The following is a 23605-nucleotide window of genomic DNA, read 5'->3' on the forward strand; positions in this document are numbered from 1 at the left end:
CTCAAGCACCTTTTCTGTTCACAAGGATTACCAGCACACTGTAAATACCTCTTCTGAAATACCATATGACTGACAAAATAGAAAAATGAGGATGGCCTATGGTTATTAGGATCATTCATGTCTGTCAGTTCATTACCAAGGATTCAACTGGTTAGTTCACTGGAGGGGGTTACATGGGAAAAGAGGGGGAAAATAGAGTTTCATGACAAATTAATGGTGTGTAATTGGCAAATTAATTACAGATAAGAATTTCTGAAAAAGTGCAATTCATGGCAATAATATAAACATGACCATGAATCACAGTTTTTCAGGGTGTAGCTGGAATTTGCTGCCTACCTTTCTGTCATGTTCCCTTTCCCCATTCCTTAGATTTGATATTGCCTTCCTCAACTTTATCACTAACTGCTGACAGGCTGGCTTGGCATAAGTATTCAAAAAGCTGGGTTTGTGGGCATTAGGCCCATGCTAGAAGCCCTCCAGTGCTTCTAGTTCACTGAAATCCAAATATTTGTTTTAACCACGCTAAACTTATGTTGCTACCAACATTTTTCAAGCTATGCAATTATTAATGAGTTTACTGGTTTCCAGGTGTCAACAGATAGCCACAAAAGCAACAAAAAGTGGGCTATGTGATGAGGGATGAATGATGGTTACTAACTTAGAAAAGGGGCAAAGACAGTTTAGTAACTACCTACAACATGTTAACAATTATCAGAGTAAATGCTAGAAAATTCCACTGCTGTTTAAATTAAGCTGTTAACCATAGGCTTATGGTTAACCAATATGCACATGTGCTGGTTCTCTGCATAACCTAATACTTGAGCAACAGCAAGGGTAAATCTTTTCTAGATGTTCAAGTACTATTCTGGGTTACCTCAAAAGATTTTCTTCCTGTCTTGCTAAGAAGGAGAAGCAAAGGGAGAGAGAAAGATCAGAAAAGCACTGGGGAGGATGGGGAAAGAGATGTAGATGTGATTGAGAGTGAAAACATTTGTTGCTGAAAGTACCTGTCTGCAGATATTCATTGTTCAAAATTCTCACCTTTCTGCTTTACAATTATATATGGATGGTCTCTGCATAAGAGTGATTTTTGCCCCCCTTTTGCAGTTGGAGTAAAATATGTTCATCTGTTTCTCATTTTTTTCTTCCTGAGTGAAAACACTACACTATTCTTTTCAATAAGAAAAGAGAAAAGTTGTTGCAACTGGATTTTTTCTCCTTAGCATAACTCAGAAATGACAAAACTTTGATATATGAAACTCAGCGTGTAACTAGTCCCCACTGAACAGTACATATTTCGCTAGGTTGTATAAGAGTTGATTGTGAAATAATGGAGTCATGAACACTTTAAAGCAAGCCCCAGAGTAACAAATGCAGTAGAAAATTCCACCAATGTTAAAATTGAGTTGTTAACCATAGACATACATGTGTACACAAAACTGGTTCTCTGCATAACCTAATACTTGAGAAACAGCAAGGGTAAATCTTTTCTAGAAGTTTGAGTACTATTCTGGATTACCTCAAAAGTTTTTCTTTCTGTCTTGCTGTAGATCTACACCTTAATGCATTATTGACCATCACTGTATGAAATTAAGATTTTTTTCATCATGGGAGATACAGTGAGCTGCTCTGGAGAGAGTGGTTAGTCAATGCTAGTGCTTCCAGACACATGGAGCTTGTCTGAGCTGGCTGAGAAGTTCAAACGATTGGGGTTTTCTGTATTTGGTTTACTGGAGTCAAACCTCAAGCACATAAGAATGTGAAAAAGAAAGATCATTGCTGTATAAATAAAATAATTATTTTATTTTTTGTTAATGATTTTAGCAGAATTATGTTGCTGAAAGCTATTTTTTATTTTCTATAGGCTTGATCTTGTTTCCTTTGAACTCATCCAGAACAGGATTGAGGTCCAAATCAATATGATTAAAATAGTGACAAGATGGTAAATGTTTCATGAGGTGAATAAACTGTGATTTCCTTCTAATGATTTATCTTAATATGAAGGAAAAGGCAGTGGAAAAATTAGTTCATTTTGAAAAATGAGGGAGTCTATTTTCCTGGCACAAAACTTATTTTGCCCACTCATGTGCAGCTGAGCTACTTCAGACTGCAAGCCATCCAACATTTTATAAGCTAATCAAGTTTAGGCCTGTTTTTTAACAAGATGGACAATTTCCAAAGAAAACTCAGGTGCTGTAGGACATAATGTTGATGAAATGGTAGGTGGCACATTTCTTTATAGTACACCATATGCTCTTGTCAGTCAGTTTAAATTTATGCTTAAGTTTAAGCATAAGTGTTTCCCATGAAGCACTTATGCTTAAATTTAAATGCTGAAGTGATTTTCTGGATTGCTATTTGAATCCTTGGGAAGATGTCCACTGCAGGAGAAGTCCACTAGGAGAGGATGAAGAAGGAGTCTCCAACTGTATACAGTAATCATTTGTGTTCCCATAACATGCTTTTTAAAGGTAGGATAAGTAGCAACCCTTGAGTAGCCACCTTGTTATTTGGAAATTATTACATTAATTAGCTATTGTAAAGATAGTGTGGATTTTTCATGCCAGAAAAAGGTAATGTAAGTGTCAAATCTATAACATTGTCATACAGGAAGAAAATGTTTCCATGAATATGTTCAGAGTTAAATTCAAGTGGTGATTTCCTCTCTGGGTTTTTACAAACTTCTTCCTGAACATTGCACTATAACTTGGTCAGGCCTCTGAAAATTCTTGCATTTTCATTTGGACAAACAGGTTTTTATTTTATTTTATTTTACTTTACTTTTCTTTACTTTACTTTTCTTTACTTTACTTTACTTTATTTTATTTTATTATTTTACTTTATTTTCACTTTCTGGTGTAGTTCTAGATGAGGATAAATAACAAATGCTGCACTTGATTTCATGGGACCATAAAACTCTGGACACATGCTGAAGGTACATGTATCTGTGGAGTAAGCAGTTATTTGTATTACAGTTTACAGAACAACTTTCCGTATTTCATGATGGAAAGTGTGAAAAGTACCACAGTGCAATGCATATGTAAGTTATTACTGACATATCAACCAATCTAAATTTCTATTGCTTTACTAGGAATAATAAATTGCAGAAAATAGGTGTACTGATTTTTCCAAATAAAGATTTTTTTATTATTCTGGCACAATGTCTGAATCTAAGAGGTGGGATTTTTTTTGTTTCCCTTTCCTACCCTTGTTCTGTGTGCTTTTGATTATAATGCAATTTTGCTTGGCAACAGCCACAGCTTAAAATTGTATTCCAAGCATATCATTTTGAGTTAGAAGTAGAAAACCCAGGAGTGCACTTTTCAGAGAATCTGTTTTTGTTGTTGCTTAAGATGTGTGTGCAACTGGAGAACATCTAGCATATGAAAGGATAAGTTTGAAAAAAATTAAGCTTTAATTATAAATGATGCCAGAAAAGTGACAATGTGGAGAATTTGCAACAGAAAACTAATGTCTATTTAACACGGTAGCAAAACATAGCTTGTAACAACAAGTAATGTTCATTGATTGTCTGTGTTTGATATGCTGGAGCATACAGAATGCTGTTTGAACAAAGACAACACAGAAACATGAAGCATTTTGACTTTGGCTTTAATAGGGTTGTCTTGATTACATAGTACCAGCAATGATAAGCTTGATTAAGTGACTTTATTTCATTGAGGTCTTTAAATAGCTGAGTATGTAATTTGTAGCTTAACCTATTCAGTTACCTTTGGGTTACTATGGCAATAAAACACATACTCAAATGACATTTGACATTCTTTTAATTTTTATAATTTGCAATCAAGACATCTGTATAAGTATGCTTTATTTTAAGATGGCTTGTGAATAACAGAAATGTAAATAACATCTTTCCAGCAGACATAAATCACAGTAGACTATATGTATTGGTTATGTTTGCTTTTGAAAACAAGTATGTGACTTGGAATCACTTGAAAAAACTCCCTGTGGACATCAGTTTAATGGTCAGTGTCAATCTGAAATGCAAAGAAAGTATCTGGGCTTCATTGAAAAGCAGCTGAAAAGTAGATAGAAATCACCATTTTGTTCATTATCAAAAGCTTATTTTATTTCTTAAATAGTGTACTTAAGCTCTTGTCACTTATCTCATAGAAGTTACAGAAATACCACCAAGAAGGGCCACTTGTGTGATCAGATGTGTGAAGTGGGTTGCATGTCTATGAGAAATATCCTAGATGAGAGAAATATCCTTGGATGAAACATCCTGTAAGGGGATGAAAGCTGGTGAGATTATTTATGGCTTCTCAAAAGAAAGAGACGGTTGCAAGCTTAAAACAAAAGGAAATATTTTTTTCATGGGATACGTAAAACAGAAGACTATAGAAGTATTCCCACTGAAGTCTCAATTTATATGTTTAAAAAGCAACCTAAAGATAGATTTTCTGTAGGCTGTTGAACATACACATCCATGTACAATCTCTAGCACAGGATACCAATATATTTCCATGGGGAAAATATATGACCTATTTCTTTTTCTAAATAGCGTGCTGTGAGTCTTTTTCAGACATAGGAAAATTTTGTGCACCTTCCATCTGTTACAGTTTGGCAATTCCTAAGTATCTTATCCTGTAATAAAATTTTTCATTTGAAAGGTGGGTCATGTCAAAATAATTCTGCTCTTGATCATAGCGTTACTTCAGTATTTAAGGACACATAGTTTTAGACAGGAAATGCTCCTGCAGCAGATTAATTCATTGTGGTGTCCTGAAAAGAGATCCTGGAAACCTGAAAGCTCCAAAATCAGCATCGCTATATTCAAGTAACATTTGCAGAGATAGCTCTCCTGTTGCTGACTGGTGTCTTCTGCCAGCATAATGGTGAAGTCTCCTCTGGGGGTCTTATGATAATATTTTTGAGGGGAACATTTTCTCCAGGTATTCAGTTACTGTTTTGGAAGTGTCCAAGTGCTAATTGCTCAGTAACATAGTTAGGAATCATGTTTCTTGGCATGAAGATATGGAGCAACTTGTACAGCTGTAACACATCTTGACTAGATTTTTCTAGTCTCAAGGGGAAACACTAGTTAGAGTTGGAGTATTTTGACTTTCCAGTCGGAAGTGGCAGACTAATCAGCCTACACTTTTCTGTAGACAGAATAATGGTAATCTATATAAAAAAGATTGGAGTTGTTGATATGGTCAGATGTCTGATAAGCTGACTCCCCAGCACAAAGTAAACTAGCAAGGCTCTTTGACTTCCAAGGTGCTTACAGAAAACTCATCTGAACTTGGGATTTGGGGAACTTCTAACATCACAGAATTGATTTGAAATCTACTTGCCCAGTTCACATGAAAATTTTACAATCAGAGACCATAATGAACTGAAACAAAATCAGATGCCTCACTTCAAATTTTATGGTTCCAATCTGCCTTCAAGAACGACTTTGGATCAGCTGCTTAACAACAATGCTTAAACATGTAATTAGTTTCATTTGGTTACATTAGTTAAATGTGTTACTGAACATCGATTCCTTAATTCTCACAAGATACCCATTAAGCAGGTAAACAAGCATTGGATTCCCTGTGACACAGATGAAAGAGTGAGTGATGTGTGCAAGGCCATGTAGTAAGGCAAGCAGTAAGACATTATTTAAAAGTTAGAACTGTTTAATTTGTCTGTCCTGTAGTCCAGTGCACCTTATTCCAGGATCACAGAATCGTCACCAGCTTCGTTGCCCTTCTCTGGACTTGCTCGAGCATCTCGATGTCCTTCTTGTACTGAGGGGCCCAAAACTGAACACAGTACTCAAGGTGCGGCCTCACCAGAGCTGAGTACAGGGGGACAATCACTTCCCTAGCCCTGCTGGCCACACTGCTTCTTATACAAGCCAGGATGCCATTGGCCTTCTTGGCCACCTGAGCACACTGCTGACTCCTATTCAGCTGACTATCCACCAATACTCCCAGGTCCTTCTCCGCCAGGCAGCTTTTCAACCACTCATCTCCCAGCCTGTAGCTCTGCTTGGGGTTGTTCTGCCCCAGGTGCAGGACCTGGCACTTGGCGTTGTTGAACTTCATACTGTTGACCTCAGCCCATCGATCCAGCCTATCCAGATCCTCCTGCAGAGCCTTCCTACCCTCAAGCAGATCGACACACGCACCTAACTTGGTGTCATCTGCGAACTTACTGAGGGTGCACTCAATGCCCTCATCCAGATCATTGATAAAGATATTAAAGAGGACCGGCCCCAGTACCGAGTCCTGGGGAACGCCACTAGTGACTGGCCTCCAGCTGGATTTGACTGCATTCACCACAACTCTTTGGGCCCAGCTATCCAGCCAGTTTTTAACCCAACAAAGCATACGCCAGTCCAAGCCACGAGCAGAGTTTCTTGAGGAGAATGCTGTGGGAAATGGTGTCAAAAGCCTTGCTGAAGTCAAGTTTCACCTTATTGCATAACTTTACCAGGACTGCTAATTTGACTACTTTGGCTTTGATTGCTTTTCTTTCTTACTGAGGTCCTTTATCAGGAAGCTACATGATAGCTTTGTCCACAATGCAGGAATGTACAGTGATGCATCAGACAGGCTGTCTGAGGGCCTGGGAAAATGGTTGGAAGCATCATACCCATGCTTCCCATGGGGTTCAAATGGTCAGGATTTGATGTGGAGGCTGCTTCTGAAAGTAACACTGCTATCAGTAGTGCCTGAGAAGGGAAGATTTCACTGAAAAGGGAAAGACTCCCTAGTCCTTTGGGGATTCTTTTTCTGGAAAAACATGATAGAGTTGAAGAACACTATCACGCAATGCAACTATCTCTAACAATATACAGTGCAGAAAAATCAATGGTGTGCTTTTAAATGTGATTTGAAATGTGTTCATAAAGTAAATGTTATTTTGCTATTATAAGGTGCTTCTGTTCAGCCAAGTATAATACAAAACAATAGGTCCCTTATTGCCACAACAGCATTATACAGCAGTATTTTGGCTGCACCAGCATTTTTTCTTAGCATTGCAGTCCATCCCAAGGTAAAATTTTACATAATGTAATATCAGTGAGAAAAACGTCAGCATTTTGCAGTGTTGTCAATTGATATCTGATAAAATTAGTATAAGGAGACCAGGGACTACTGGCTGCTCTCACTGTTGCCATATTGTGAAGCCAAGGAGAAAAAGCAGAGACAATGATCTCTGTCCTGGACAAAGCAGTTATGTAACTCACTGCCTCCGAAGACCTAGCAGTAATTTTCAAGCATTTAAAAAGTAAATTTGATGATGAAAGAGTTATATAGGTAGATTTTTACTTCTGCTTGTGTCCTGTTATTCTAAATAATAACCCCAAAGTCATTTTTGAAATTTGCTATACAGGTAGGCATTGCTTTATTCACCATTCACAGGCAGTTTCATGTGGCAAATATTTTTGATATTGAAGTTCACAGAAATTGAGTGTATAGCTCCCTACTCATGTCTAGCTTGTGATTGCCTAGAAAAACAAAACAAAACAAACAACAACAAAAAAACACTTCTGATATCTGATATCTGACATCACCAGAACCTGTGGGTTCAGTACTTTGTCCAAATAATCTTAAACAGAAAGACCTCTTATGGGCTGGAATGGAGGGGTAGAAGGCAGGAAAAAGTGGGGAGATTAATGTGTCTTTGAAACAGGGCAGGTGATGTTAAGTGGTAAAAAACAAGGAATTGGACTTTCTCTTGTTTTTTTTTTTTTTTTTTTTTTTTTTTTTTTTTTGTTTTGTTTTGTTTGTTTGTTTGTTTGTTTGTTTTTGTTTGTTTGTTTTTTTTTTTTGTTTTGTTTTTTTTTTGTTTTGTTTGTTTTGTTTTGCCTGGCAGATACAAAGCAAAAAAAATTTTGCACTTTGCAAATTTTTCTTCTTGTTACTGCTAATGACCAATAAAGACTATGACAAATTAAGTCAAACCACTAAGCAAATACACCAAAATGGATGTTCCACTCCTGTTCCAAATCAGACATAGGAAGCAGAGTGGAATGTCTGCTACACTTTTTCTGAGAGACATCCCAACCCCTTTAATGCATCCAATGGCAATTATCTCATAAAATTTCACATGACCATCAAAAGATAGACTAGTGCAAAGAAACACTGCTCCTGTAAATCAAATTTTTTACTTTGAATGCCACTTAACTCAGCTAAGAGGATGCTGTGTGTCCTGATCAGCTCTTGATCAGGAGCTTGTGGAAGCTCTTACAGACATAAGGATAAGTGCCTAAACAGACATCATCCTTACTGTATTTTTTTTCCCCTGACAACAGCAGAGTTATGTGTATCTGTTGATAGAGTCCCACAAAATCTCATACAATATTAAGTTAGGTGATATCAGTAGCTTTCAGTGATCTCTAGATGGTTAAAAAGAGCTTATGCTATAGGTATACAATGTACTGCTCAAAAGTAGTACCCAGCATCAAAGACAAAGACTATGTTCCCAAAAGCTACAACCAGGATGCTGACACAGTTTAATAGGATGACGAAGACAAACACAAACATGCTCCTCACAGCAGGGACAGACCAAACCCCTGGCTGGAGCCTTGATATAGATTCAGTTAAAAATAAAACAGACAAATTTGACTATGTTATGCACAATTAATTTGTGTGAATGTGATGAAAGAAAATTAGTTGCAGGCTTAACCCTGGCTTACAATATTTTAATAACAGATGTTTTAAAGCTTTGACTTTTCAGTTAAAGGTTATGTCAAATGGGAAAACAAAAGATTCAGAACTTCATAGTAACTGCTTAATCTTGTTGTCCCAGCCACTCCAACTCCATATTCTTCCACAGGAAGCCAAAGACCCAATAAATTGATCTTATCCACTTCTCACAAATATAGTCATATAGTTAAAGAAAGGTAAAGCACATCATTGTCTTGTCAACTTTTAAGTCTGCATGATAAAATAAATAAAAAATAGACATTCAGGTCCAGATTCAGCCCACCACTGGAAGTGTCCCTGTCTCCAGTGAGTGATGGAGGCTAGGGGCAGGAGGGAAAACATCAGACATTTAACTTAGCAGCATTTTTAAAATGCTGAGTGCCAAATGTCATTTAAAATTGATCCACAACTTTACATATCTTCTCTTTAGGCTTTTTGAAATGGGTATGAATAATGGCTACTGAAAATGTTAAAGAACACCTTCGTGAAACATGCTAACATATTGCTTTCAGAAAATAGCTTTTTCCTGATCTATCCATAAGCAATATCTTTACTAGCATGAAAATCAAACAAATAAACAAACATTGCATTGCATTGTGAAATTATGCATAAGTCTTATTTTTCACCTCATTGGTGACTGGAGTTCTTTTTCTCCCCCTATTTTTGTTGATTTTTCCCACTGGTACCTATTAAGGGTTAGAGTTTACTTCAAAAATATTTCCAGGCCAAATCCAAAAAGAAATGTGTTTGAGGGAGAGCTGCCAGAACAGAAATGAAAAATTAGACATCAATAAATCTCTGTGAGTTTGACATCAATAAAGGTGTCAATCTGTTTGGTGAAAGACAGATGCTCAAACTTTTTGGTCCAGGTCTGTGTTGAATCATCTTGTTGTGTGATCTAGAAGACGGTGGTGTGCATCAAATACCCTGTCCTGTCAGGATAAGATTTGGTGTCAGGTGGTGTAAATATTACCTTTGGTGGCAGCCATACTACCCCTCTAAGATACTTTTTCTTTTTAATTCCAGGAGTTTAGTATGATATGTAGTTGGATTTCAGATAGAAAATGGATGTTAAAAGGATCAGTACATTACTTTCTAAATATAAAATTATTTTTCTACAAAATGCAAGTACAAAAGCTACTACTCATTTTCTGTTAGCTGATCTTATTGTAAACTGAGTATTTGATGAGGAAGATGAGTTTTTCATGTTAAGTTCAGCTACACTGTATGTCTCATTTGAAGCTTCTCATGTTATCTCTATGGGGAATAAGGAATCTATGTCTACATTGTTGCATACAAATATGGAGTGGAAATGGTATTTTAAAGTCTAGGTCTGCTTCATCGATGTCAAGGGCAGATTTGCTAATGGTTTCAAAGCTGTAATATCAAGTTTGCAATAAAGAGAATACAATGATTTTGAGGGATAAAATTAAGCAAGATAAATTCCATCAAACCATAATGGCAATGTATGAACTGTGGCTACTGAAATTATACTGTAAGGGATGGGAATTTCTCAGTGGAAATTGAATTACTTTTAGAGGAAAACTCTCTTTAAAAGTGTTATTAATTAGAGTTGTTTCAGTATGTTTCAGGAAGCCACTTTAGCAAGCAAATATAAATCATTTTATGGATTAAGTATATTAGGAAATTCATAGCAACAGTTCCAATTCTGGAAGAGCTGTTCCTAGAGACATTAAGTCTGAATATAACCTGAATGCCAGGCTACGTGGATTTCCTTTTGAAGGCATAGATAGAAAAAAGGTACTCTAGGCTTAGTGTGTTTTTAATTATTTTGTCCTGTAATAATCAGATTGATTAATTTTCTAGTTAACAGAAATTGTATTCGGGTGAACTGTAAACAACTGGAAAAAAATAATTGTCAGTCATTGGAAAAAAGAATTTTATTAGTGGTTGAAAAAACAATGAATCCATGAGCTAATGGAAATAAAACCAATAAGCCCTGAAAACACTAAAGGAAACATTAATTCAGTCAGTGTGCTCTCAGTTCGCCTTAGGAATCATGAGTAGCAATTTGAAATCCTGTTTTTCTCCTGGGAAGAAGTGATGCCTGCAATATGATATAAACTATACTGATCAAATAAAAAGGGGAGCCGCAGGCTAAAACAGAGAGAAAGAAGTTGCTACAAAGAAAAACAGCTAGTTGTATGAAATGACACATTTATACACCAGCAAAGTAAAATTAGAATCCTCTCCATTTACTTTATATCAGCTGCAGAAGAAAAATAGCTGTTTTACAGAGGCCAGACAACAGAGTAAAATAAAATAAGGGATTACTTTGAATCATCCCAGAAGATACCTTCCAAAATATGTACTTGGCTTGTGCACATAAAATAGTATCATTGTATCATTGTATCAAAATAGTATCATTTTTGCATACAAAAAATGGTCATAATAATCTTGCACATATTAAAGAGATGTAAAAAAGTGTGTAAATAGCAATCATGCAAATCAATATTCCCTTAAAAAAAAAAAAAAGCTACCAAAGAAGTGGAGAAAAAACAACATCATCAACAACAAAAATTCTTCATAGTAAAATTATCTTGTGAGGGTTTCTTAATCTCTAGTAGTTTGAAGTCTCTTATTCAGTCTAGTTGTTTGACTGATATTCAGTCTTTAGACTTACACTGCCTAAAGAAAAAGAAAGGTACACCTAATAAGTAACAGAGTTATAGAAAAAGCTGACAATACCAGAACCTGAGATACAACACTGAAATAAGAGGTGAAGAAAAATGAATTTATTGTTACAAGCAATATCTTTGAAATTCATTGTGTTTTAAATCATTCTTCTTTTTCCTTCAGTCTGGCATCATAGTTCTAATAGAGAAGGAATAGTGTCTCAGAAATACTCTAGGTATTTGCATTTGCTATTACAAATTAATGGCTTACACTATTGTATGTGATAATTGAAAAAAATGCCCTGTAGCACTTTGTGGAAGTTTGATAGCAAAGATGTGCTCTCAGTTAAAGATTTCTAGTAAAATGCATCAGTCCCAAATTTCAGCTCTGATAGTGATATCTCTGCTAATTAAGAAACAGCATGTAATGGGTAAATTTGGTATATTCATAACATAGTAGGTTTAGATGGGATCAAACACCAAAATGATAGGAGAACCCAAGGTCAAGATCTTACATCTACACGGAAATTTACAAAGAACTTTAATTATAGATGCTTTAAGCAAATGCTCCAAAAGTGTAATAGAGGTCAACTTAAACAACTGTTCTGATCCTTCAAGTCTGTGAGAATGTACATCAAGACAGATGGCAAAAGAAATAATCCACATCTGTCTTATGCCTTCCATCAGGAAAGGTGTAGTAAAAATGAGTTTTCTTCAAACCACAAAGGACACAGAGGAGACAAGACAAATGTTGGGGGTGGTGCAGAAGGGTCATTTTTATCAGGCACTCTGTTTCATTGTAGGTAGCAGAAAGGTAAAGAAGTTTTTTGCTGGTATATACTACATTATTTCCTAAGCTGCAGACACAATGTAAAGAAAAAATATAGTTTTTTTCTTTTTATTCCTCATTTATTTTCTTTGTAAGAATCCATATTACACAGGGATTACCACAGCTGAGTAAGAGTGACGCTTAACATAATAATTGAATCATAGAATCATTCAAGTTGGAAAAGACCTCTAGGATCAACTAATCTGACTTTTAGCCTAGTACTAAAGTCCACCACTAAGCCACACTACCAAATTCTAAATCTACATGTTTCTTGAAGACCTCCAGGGATGGTGAACCAACCACTTCCCTGAGAAGCATATTCCATCACTGCACAACCCTTTCTGTAAAGAAGTTTCTTCTGATATCCAACATAAACCTCCTCTGGTGCAAACTGAGGCTATTTGCCCTCATCACCTGGTGCTTGGCATTGTTGAACCTCATACAGTTGGCCTTGGCCCTTTGGCCCAGTCTATCCAGACTCCTCTGCGGACCCCTCCCCTCAAACAGATCATCATTTTTTGTTTTAGTTTCTAAAGTTATCTGGACTTTGCCAGGCAAATGCTTACTAAATAGTAATATAATCATAATATTTTAAAATATAATCGGAATAATACAATTTCATAATGAAATAACAAATGTAATCATCGGGCAAAATAAGTGGATTTACACAATATTAAATTAGATACTATTTTCCACAGGTCACACATCTACTCCTTGCCATATACGAAAAATGCTCACTGAAAAAAAAAAACAAACCAAACCAAACCAAAACAAACAAACAAACAAAAAAGCATTCTCTAGGTCAAACTGTTAAATCTACCTGTTGATATGTAATTCAGATTTTCTGAAGAACTCTTCTGTAACATATACCGCTATGTTTATATGGAACACCTTTCAGCATCACCCATTCTATAGATGGAGACTGTTATCACAGATACTTTAAGGTTGAATCCTGAGGGTTTGATATTGATACCTTTTGGGGTATCAATATGGGACATCTTCCTCTTGTTCTCTAAGATTATTGAAGATTTTTACTTCACCTGGTAAATGCAAACATAAACCTCCTTGATGACAGCAAAATATGCAAACCACATCAGCAGCATCTCAAGCTGGAGGTTTAAAAAATGAGAAACCTAACAGACTTCAGGTAAAAAATTGTCCTAAGTAGATAGTATCTCATCACAAGGAGACTCGATGACAAGGAGAAATTCTTTTGACTTTTAGCTAGCCAAGTGAAGAAATAATCTCCTTTTACTGTTCCTTACCTCATTCACTATGTAGCTTCTAAATGTTACAGAAGGTGGAGAGTAGTTCAATAGACAATTGTTTCATGTAGAGGACTGCTATTGCACAAGTGACACAATAGTATGTTCAAGCTAATGAAATATATCATGAAAACTGAAAGTAGCAGGAGATATAACAGGCACTGCAAATGTTAATCGATTATATTTGAATTAAAAATAATGTATTTTTTTTTCCACACAAAAAAGGAAAAATTAATACTCCCCTCTTTCTTTCTGAGAATGTCTGTATGAGACTGAATTTATATATGTATTTGGTGCCATTCCACTCTTAAACAAATATATAGATGAAAAATTGTCTGTACATCACATTTATCTTTCAGAATAAATCAGTGATTTTCTTGGAATATCTTTAGAGAACCACATATTTCCTTTATAAAAAATACATCTTACAAAGTATATCAGTTTGGACACAAAAAATAAAGTCTCTTACCATACATATTTTCCTGTTAATTTCATGTATACAATATAAGTATCATACTGGAAGATCTATTGCCAGAAATATGATCTATGGAAAGACAGATACCCATTTTTCGAATGAAGCCTGATACCACAGAGACATGAAGGCCAAATTCTGAGGTATGTAAGCTTTTTTGTGTGTCCAACTTCAAAATTCTGTAGCCTGTTTTCTTAGAAAGTTAAGGAGTCCTGCAACATTTCAGAGAATAATGACTTGGTAACAACCTTACAATCTGGAAAGGAGCTGATTTCTTCTCATCACTACATTGTTTATTTCCAGTGGAATGAGGGCTGAAATCTCAAAGTAGGTTACAGTATAGCAGATAAATCTGCCTAGAAAACAGGATCTTCTGATGCAGCTGGCTAAGTAGGATGTAGAGGATGATTAAGAGTCTTCTCATGTGTCTGCCAAACAACATGAGAAAGGCATCAGACTACCTCCAAAGATTAGATTGGGGTAAAGAGAAGAAATTGTTCAGAATACCTGAGAATGAAAATGTATCTCTAAGTTGTCAAAACTTAGGCTACATTGGGAAAAGGAACTGACTACTTTAAGTGGAGTTCAACATTCAAAACTTAAATCTCTCTAGGGCTGCTCTGTTAATCATCTTCTCTAGAGAACTGAAAATAAGGGGCTACAACTGAAATAAAAGAATTCCTGCTTGCTTAACCTTCTCACTGAAGTGAAAACCATGACAAAAAAAAAAAAAAAAAAAAGACACCGCATTCAGCCGTTTGAAAGTAGCTGTAATGAGGGCTTGTAACATCTCATTAGGAAACTGTCAAACCCCAGGTTGCTTTATAAATGGTCAGTCATGAGCTACAATTACAAAAGAGAAGGAAATACAGTGATAGAACCAAATATTGCAGCAGGAGAGGATAAGGTGCACAGCACGTGCTGGGAATTGAACCAGAGCTTGTTCCTGTAAGTTCTTTGGAAATATCTTTTGAAGGAAACACTAGGTTAACTTTCATAGGAAAAGGAAGAAGAGCAACATTTTGGCTACTTTCCCATTGATACTGGAATCTCTGAGTGACAACACTAGCGTACCAAAGGTCTCATGTGAGGAGCTTCAGGTATTAAACCCAAGAAAATCACACAAAGAGACTTTACCTCTCTCTCTCTCTCTCTCTCTTTCTCTTTCTCTCTCTCTCTCTCTTTTTTTTTTTTTTTAATAACATATTTAACATAGGGGTGATGGAGTAACTACGGGCATATGTTTTCCCAGCTCAACTGAGCCTGGAGAAAAGAGGTCATAATAGGGTAACTACTGTGGTTCTTGCGAATGTATAAAGGTAAACACAATCAATGATTATTGACAACTGAAAATTGGCAAAAAGCAGTGATTTTTTTAAGAAAAAAAGAAACAGTTGGTATTTTAAATCTCTTTTGCTCCCTATTTTATCCAACAGAATTATAATTTGTTACCAAAGATATTTTTCCAACAAGCAAATAGCTAGGAAAGTACAAAACAAAACAACAACAACAACCCTACTCCTTTCACAAGAGAAAATATAACTAGTCATTAAAGCATAAACTTGAGTGCAAACCCACATATGATCCATATTCTCCATACACTGTATGGCAGAAACAACTTTTGGATAGAGGCAATATGTACCTGGTCTTTCAGTTCCAGGATAATACATTCCTCTGCTACTTGGCTAGTAGATATACATGTATTTAACAAAGAATAATTTGTGAAATGCTCATATGTCCATCAAGAACTGTTCTATAAAGAAAAAAAAAAAAAAACAAAAACTCACTGAAATAAAGAGACAGATCCAAAAATAAATACATGCTCTGATAAAGGGCCCCCTGGGAAAACTTGACCCCAGTCAATTCTGATGGTGATGGCAGCAATACAATTATACAATTCCACAATACATTATTGTGGAAAAATGGGTCTTCCCATTTCCCAAATGCACTTATGTTATGCTGTTTATGATGTGGATGTAACCAAGAGCTTTGGAAAGCTATCCCTTCTGTGTTACCTTCAGTTGCCAGAAGAGTAGCATCATGTTTCTCTTGAGGGCCCAGTGAGGTGACCAGCCAGCCAGCAAGTACCAGCACCATCAGCTGAATGCTCCAAGGCTCCAGCCATGTGACATGCACCTCTGAGAAAAAGCAAATAAACCTTGCAGCATGGGAAAGAAAGAGGAAAAAGCATTGCACTCCCAATACAAGAACTAGTCTGTTTTGTCACCCTGAAAATGCAATCCCACAGGCTGCCTTCAATTTTGCATTGAATGTATAAATTCCAGAGGTGGAAGAGAAGTGCAAGAAGATACATGAAGGGTATGAATGCTGCTGCTATCTTTGTGAGGTTTAAGTTTCAGCCATTTCATTTACTTACCAATGCTCAGTCCCTTAAATGGCAAAAACCAAAGTTCCCATGGGAAATAACCTTTTAAAAACAAGTCAATAATGAATAAAACTTCCATGTCATTATGTTGTCACTACATGCCCATGCTCAGTCCTTATACTCTAGCTAATTTTCCATTCATCTAAATTATGTGCAGGGAGGGTTTTCTGATTAAAACAAGTTATTACATTTTTTTTCCCTTGCATACAGAAGTTAATCAGTCAGAAAACCAAAGCATGAATGTCACCATTTTTAATGGTGTTTGAGGCAGTTTTTCACACAACTTTTTTCTTGCTAATTACATGTATAACTGTGCTCTTAAGAAAGCTGTTGAATATTGACAAGATAGGGTGTTTTCAAGCATTTTCTCACTGTAAGACAAGTAAACTGAAAGGGAGAAACCAGGATCACAGTAATGATTGTGATATTATATAGAACAAAACTATTGTTTAGAACATGACCAAGCTACACATGCTCCAATGTTTAGGCCAGTTAAAATGCTGAGTGTTCAGAGGTAAGGCTTATACTAATGAATGAGGTGACTTCTCTTTGCTTCTGTTTATTCCTCCCATATATGTTTTTATTCACATAAAGCACAGAAATCACACTTTTCTAACTAGTTAGCTCCCTAAGTGGACACATACAGTGGTTAGCCTGACATAGCCTGAAAGACACTAGGGCCTGTTTCTGGAAATATCCAGTGCATTACTAAGCTCCAGATGTAAATAGATATTCCAAAATTACCTTAAATAAGAGACCTGTTTGTTGAAATGTCTTTGTTTCTATTCCTGGATCAGTAATATATAATATTTCTTCTGTGGGTAGCAGTCTATGTACAAAGATTATGAACTGATATGCAGAAAAAAAAAAGAAGTCTCCACAAAATACACGAAGCATGACTCAATGCAAATTTCTTTATACTTTATTACCTTAGTGTATATCCTTGAGGTTTCACTGTCCTCCTCTCACTCAGCTTCTGTTTCCAGATGTTTTAGAAAGTATGAAGTAAATAGCTATAGAAAATTATAAAACTAGCTCAGTAACCAACCATCAAAATGCTTGTGTAAAATTGAAGCAATCTAGTTTTCCTGAAAATGAATGGTGTAAATACATGTACTTACTAATCATTTTCATGCAGTAAGAGCTAAAAATAAATAAACTGAAATACCAAGCCTTCATCCTGAACAAAATACTCAGAAGCATATTTTTGTTCTAGAACACGAACTGCTGATAGTTTAAATTAAAGTCCAGTCTGATGTCCAAATGACATGCCCCAATTTGCTCGCTTTCATCACTTGAGCACGTTTACAGTTAACATTTTGACAGAACTTGGATTTCTTTATTCTAAGAAAATAAGATCAGTCTTTCTGGATTATGGTCTGCCTGTCAACCAGCACAAACTTCAACATGTTTTTGCAGACTTTAGAATTTCTGGAAATGTTATGACCTCCTACACTAGTAGATGTTGGATTTCATCGAATTCATTTTGTGTATGTCTGGTAGTCATGCATTTATCAACAACTAGCATTCAGAAAGAGATTTTTACAGGAAGTGGAATGAGAGACCATGTATTTCCCAAGACTGTTAGTGAGCCTTAACAGAATTCCAATGCTGATTCAAGGCTTTTCAACCATGGAGGCAAAACTCATGGTTGTTCCCCTCTGAACAGAACTGTTTCATTGTAGGAAGTGAGGGAATCCAGACTGGATCCCAGAGTAGAGCTTTCTCTAGACACAACTCAGGTAATATGAATAAGGAGGAATTACTCATAATTCTAGCATGTTCATTTTGTTATGTTATCAATCGTCCATTTCATCTGCTAATAGTTGATGCCATTTATGATTGTATTTCTTCCCATGTTATTTTGGAAGTTTATACTACAACATGGTGGACAGCTGGAAAACAAAAACAAAAACAAACAAAAACACAAAACAGTAAAATATAAAAAAGTGGTGACTGAAATTATGAAATACATCATCTTGTTCAGAGCAGTTGTATTGTGGGGGTGGGCAGGACAGAGTTTTGTATTGAAAATTAAATTATGCCTACATTTCAGCCCAAATCTAGATTACTTATTGGCAGAGATTGTCAATCATATTGCAGGAAATTTTTCACAAGCTTCTCAGGGAAGTCTTGGGCCAATGGAACCCGGTTCTTATATGTGACTTCAATTACCTGGATAGTTCTTGGGAAAAACACAGCAGTGCAGTCATCCATAAGGTTCCTAGAATGAATTATGAATTATATCCTTCTACAGATGATGGGAATGCCAACAACGAATAGTGCATTGCTAGATTTACTGCTTACAAACCAATATGATGTACTTGACAATCAAACAGAGCGTTGGATACAGAGATCATAATCACAGAATCATAGAATCATAGAATATCCCGAGTTGGAAGGGACCAATAAGTATCAAGTCCAACTCCTGGCACCACACAGGTCTACCCAAAAGTTTAGACCATGTGACTAAACGCACAGTCCAAACACATCTTAAATTCAGACAGGCTTGGTGCAGTGACTACTTCCCTGGGAAGCCTGTTTCAGTGTGACCACCCTCTCAGTGAAGAACCTCTTCCTAATGCCTAGCCTAAGCTTCCCCTACCTCAGCTTGACACCATTCCGAGTGGTCCTATCACTGGTGAAAAGGAGAATAGGTCGGTGCCTGCCCCTCCACTTCCCCTCGCGAAGAAACTGTAGACTGTAATGAGGTCTCCCCTCAGCCTCCCCTTCTCCAGGCTGAACAGGCCAAGTGACCTCAGCCGCTCCCCATATGTCTACCCCTCTAGGCCCTTCACCATCTTTGTCGCCCTCCTCTGGACACTCCAACAGTTTCACATTATTTTTGTACTGTGGTGCCCAGAACTGCACACAGTACTCAAGGTGAGGCCAGATCAGTGCAGAGCAGAGTGGGACAATCACGTCCCTCGACCGACTAGTGATGCTGTGCTTGATGCACTCCAGGTTACGGCTGGCACTCCTGGCTGCCAGAGCACACTGCTGGCTCATATTCAGCTTGCTATCAACCAAAACCCCCAGAGCCCTCTCTGCGGGGCTCCTCTCCAGCATCTTGTCACCCAGTCTGTACGTAAAGCCAGGGTTGCCCCGTCCCAGGTGCAGGACTCAGCACTTGCTCTTGTTTAACTTCATGCAGTTGGTGATCGCCAAGCTCTCCAATCTGTCCAGATCTCTATGCAAGGCCTTTCCACCCTCAGCCGAATCTACAACTCCTTCAAGTTTGGTGTCATTGGCAAATTTGCTCAAAACACCTTCTAGTCCTCCATCCAAATAGTTTATAAAAACACTGAAGAGCTCTGGCCCTAAAATGGAGCCTCAAGGAGCTGTACATTTTCTTTTTTTCACATAAGCTCCAGTAGAAGATCCCTGGTCAGCCAAGCCAGCCTTCTGCCCCGCCTGCTTGACTTCCAATATTTTGGAATTGCCTGATCTTGTGCTTTTAGGAGGCAGTGCTTAAAGACTGATCAGCACTGATGGACACCAATGCCTTCAAAAGCAGTTTCCCAGAGGACCTTGCTGACTAGTTCCCTGAGCAGCCTAAAGTCTACTTTCTCCATACCCAGGGCTGAAGTTTTGGTGGCAGTTTTCCTTCTGTCACCAAAAGTTTTAAACTCAACCACTTCATGGTCATTATTGCTGAGATGGCCACCAATTGCCACATCCCCCAGAAGACCCTCTCTGTTCTCCAGCAACAGATCTAGGAGGGCACTTTTCCTAGTTGGCTCCCTCAGCACCTGCACCAAGAAGTTATCATCTAGGTGCTTTATGAACTTCCTGGACTTGCTTGTGTCAGCCGTGTGGTGATCCCAGCTGACGTCTGGCAAGTTGAAGTCTCCCATAGGGATAAGGGGAGTTGATCTCGAGGTGTCTCTTAGTTTTGCAAAGAATAATTCATTGGTATTTTTGTCCTGGTCAGGTGGTCTGTAATAGATTCCCACATTGACATCCCCTTTATTTGTTTGTTCCTTAATCCTTACACAAAGACTCTCAACTTTGCCATTGCCAACTTGAAATTCCACACAGTCCAGCCCCTGCTTCGTGTACGTCGCCACCCCTCCACCTCCCTACCCTGCCTGTCCCTCCTGAAGAGCCTGTAATCATCTATTGCAACACACCAGCCACAGGACTCATCCCACCAGGTTTTGCTTATGCTCATGATATTGTAGCTGTGGGACTGGGCCAAGACTTCTAGCTCATCCATTTTATTCCTTATACTGCGTGCGTTTGTGTAGAAGCACTTCAAATGCACCTCCCTGCATGCAGCACCTTGTGGAGCATAACATTATGGAGTGTAGGATCCTGTTGAGTACACAGAATATCAGTTGTAAGACAAAGACCCTGGGTTTTGTAAGAACATAAGAGACCAGCTGCAAGATGTTCCATGGGAACCATTCATGGAGGGCAAAGAAGCTTGTACATTTTTGTACTTACTCAAAAACAGCATTCTGGAAACACAAGAACAGTCCATTCCCAACAAGAGAAAGGAAGAATTCAGAACAAAAGATCATCCTGGCTTAACAGTGGGCTTTTGCATGTACTTAAAAGCTGAAAAGAAGCACACCAGCTATAGACCGGCTGAAGACCTATTAAGGACTATAAGAACTTTTCTAGAGCATATTGAGATGCAGTAAAGATGGTTAAGACTCAACTAGAACTGAATTTGGCTCAAAATGTCAAGACTAAAAGAAAAGGGTCTTCAGATATCTGAGCACTAAGCAAAAGCATGGGAAGGACAAAGGCCCATTGACAAATAGGACAAGGACACCAGTTACTTATAATGCTGACAAGGCATAGTTTCTCAATTCCTTCTTCACCTCTGTCTTTGGCAGTGTAGGTAGGCACCAGATCACAGGATCAAGTAGCTATGATAATACATATGTTGACCCACCAGAACCAAAGAAAGGTCTGGTCTGCTGCATTTTTCTAGGACTCAACCCACATCAAACTATGGTTCTAGATGGAATCCACCACAGCATGTCAAGAAAAGTGGCTGACATCATTGCAAGGCCACTGCCTATAATCTTTGAAAAGTCATGACTAGAAGAGAACGAATGTCATACCCATCTATAATAAGGGCCCCCAAATCTACCCAGAAAGCTGAAGAATCATTAGTCTTCAAATCCTGGCAAAATAGTGGAATGAGTCCTCCTAGAAACTGTTACAAACTAAAAGAAACAGGTGATTGGGAAAAGCAAACACAGATTTACCATAGGCAAATCATGCCTGCCTCATCAGATCACCTTCTACAACAGTTTTCTGTCAACATGTAGAAAGCAGTACATATTGTTTATCTGGACTTCAGCAAAGCATTTGACACTTTCTCACAGCATCATCCTAAACAAACTGGCAGGACATAGACTGGATATGTAGTTTGCCAGATGGGTAGGAAATTGACTAGCAGGTTGTACTTGGAGGGTGGTGCTCAACGTTTTTTACTCCAGTTGGCAGCCTGTCATAAGTAGGGTCACCCAGGGACTGATACTGGGCCCTATGCTATTCAATATTTTTATAAATGATCTGGATGAGGGGACTGAAAGCACCCTCACCAGGTCTGCCAATGACAACAAACTGTTCGGTACATGTCACAATGGAGGGACAACTTATAAAGAGACATGGACAGGAGGACAGGATGGAAGAGTGGGCAACCAAGAACTGCCTAAAGCTTAACAAAGAGAACTGCAAGGTCCTCCTTTACCTGGAATGACACAACCAGAGGTCCCAGAACAGGCTAGGAGCTGTGTGGCCTTGATGAAAGGGACCTGGGGATGGTGGTGGGCAGGAAGATCAGCATGAGTCAGCACCACACTGCTGCAGCAACAAAGGCAAATTGGATGCTGGGCTGCACCAGCAGAGGTGTTACAGGTAGAGACAGATATATGATCATCCCACTCTGCTCAGTGCTTGTCAGGCAGCTGACTACTGTGTCCAGCTCTGGTCCCCACAATTCAACAGACACACACAGACTGGGGAGGATCCAAAGGAGAGACATGATCAAAGTACCACAGAACCTGCTCTGTGGAAAAAAAGAATGAAGGACTTAGGTCTTTTCACCCTGGAGAAGAGGAGGTGTGGGGGAAGCTCATTACTTTATTCCAGTATTTAAAGGTTGGCTTCAAAGAGGACAGAGGCTTTCTCTTCACAAGGATTCACAGTGAGAAGACAAAGGGCACTGAGTATGAGTTGCACCAGGAGAGGTTTTGTCTTGATATAAGAAAGATATATATATTTACAGTGAGAACAATCCATCACTGGAACAAAGTCCTCAGGGATGTTGTGGATTCATCACTGGTGGTTTTTAAGACGTGACTGGGCAGGGTGTTAGATAATCTCATCCAGGCTCCCTTTTCCCACAAAAGATTGGACCTGTTGATCTTTCAAGTTCCCTTTGAACCTGAGCTATTCTCTGGTTCTACTTTCTACTAGAAAATCTCAGTTACAATTTTATACGATTTCAAATCAGTGCAAAAACATCATTTTACTGGATTATAGGGATGCTTCCCTTTTATCAATTTTATTTTGTTTTTGTGCACGGCAATTTAAAAAAGATTCTCTCATACTTGCATTCAAAACCAATATTAGTGATAATCAGATTTCTCTACTTATTGTACATTTCAATGCCCTATCTACACTGCAGGATTCTATCCAAGGAAATATACTTCAATATGGGTGGTTATGTATTAAATTAAATTATACATCCATATATGATATGAAACACCGATATCTCTAAGTTTAGAGGTGTTCAGGTTCAGAATTTTTGTTTAGGCTAAAACTTCTGCACTTAAATATAGTGACTAAAATTGTTTGAAAACTTCATTTTTTCTACATAAGGCTACAAGCTGTGGTCTTATGACACACTGAGGTATGTGTGTGATTAGAAGTGCCCAGCTTTATTTCAGTATTAACATTTTAAAAGTTAATAGTTAGAACTCTGAGCTGGTTTCATTTGAACCAGAGATTCCTATAACTTCTACAGTTTCTTGATGGTCTGAAACTTATGTTTTGGTTCTGTCCACTCTCTTGGGAGAACTTGCCCAGACATGCAGAGCTGAGTCCAGCTTTGCCACCATAAGGTTCTTGGCATTATTATCTAAGGCTTTATTTGGTCATATTAACTCAGCACTGGTAGAACGCTTTACAATCCTCATTTTGGTGTTACACCAAGTAGTATCAGACCTAGGGTTGCCATACTTAACTACACTTTCCTGTTTTCTCTTACTTATTAATAATCAGGCTTAGCCAAAAATAACAAAAAGAGACTTTTTTCACACTTTATACTCAATGGTTCACCTGTAATGTTTTAGGTAATGAGCACTTGGCACAAACCTTAATGAAA

Source organism: Aythya ferina (assembly GCF_964211825.1).
Source record: "Aythya ferina genome assembly, chromosome: Z".
Classification (NCBI taxonomy): Eukaryota; Metazoa; Chordata; class Aves; order Anseriformes; family Anatidae; genus Aythya; species Aythya ferina.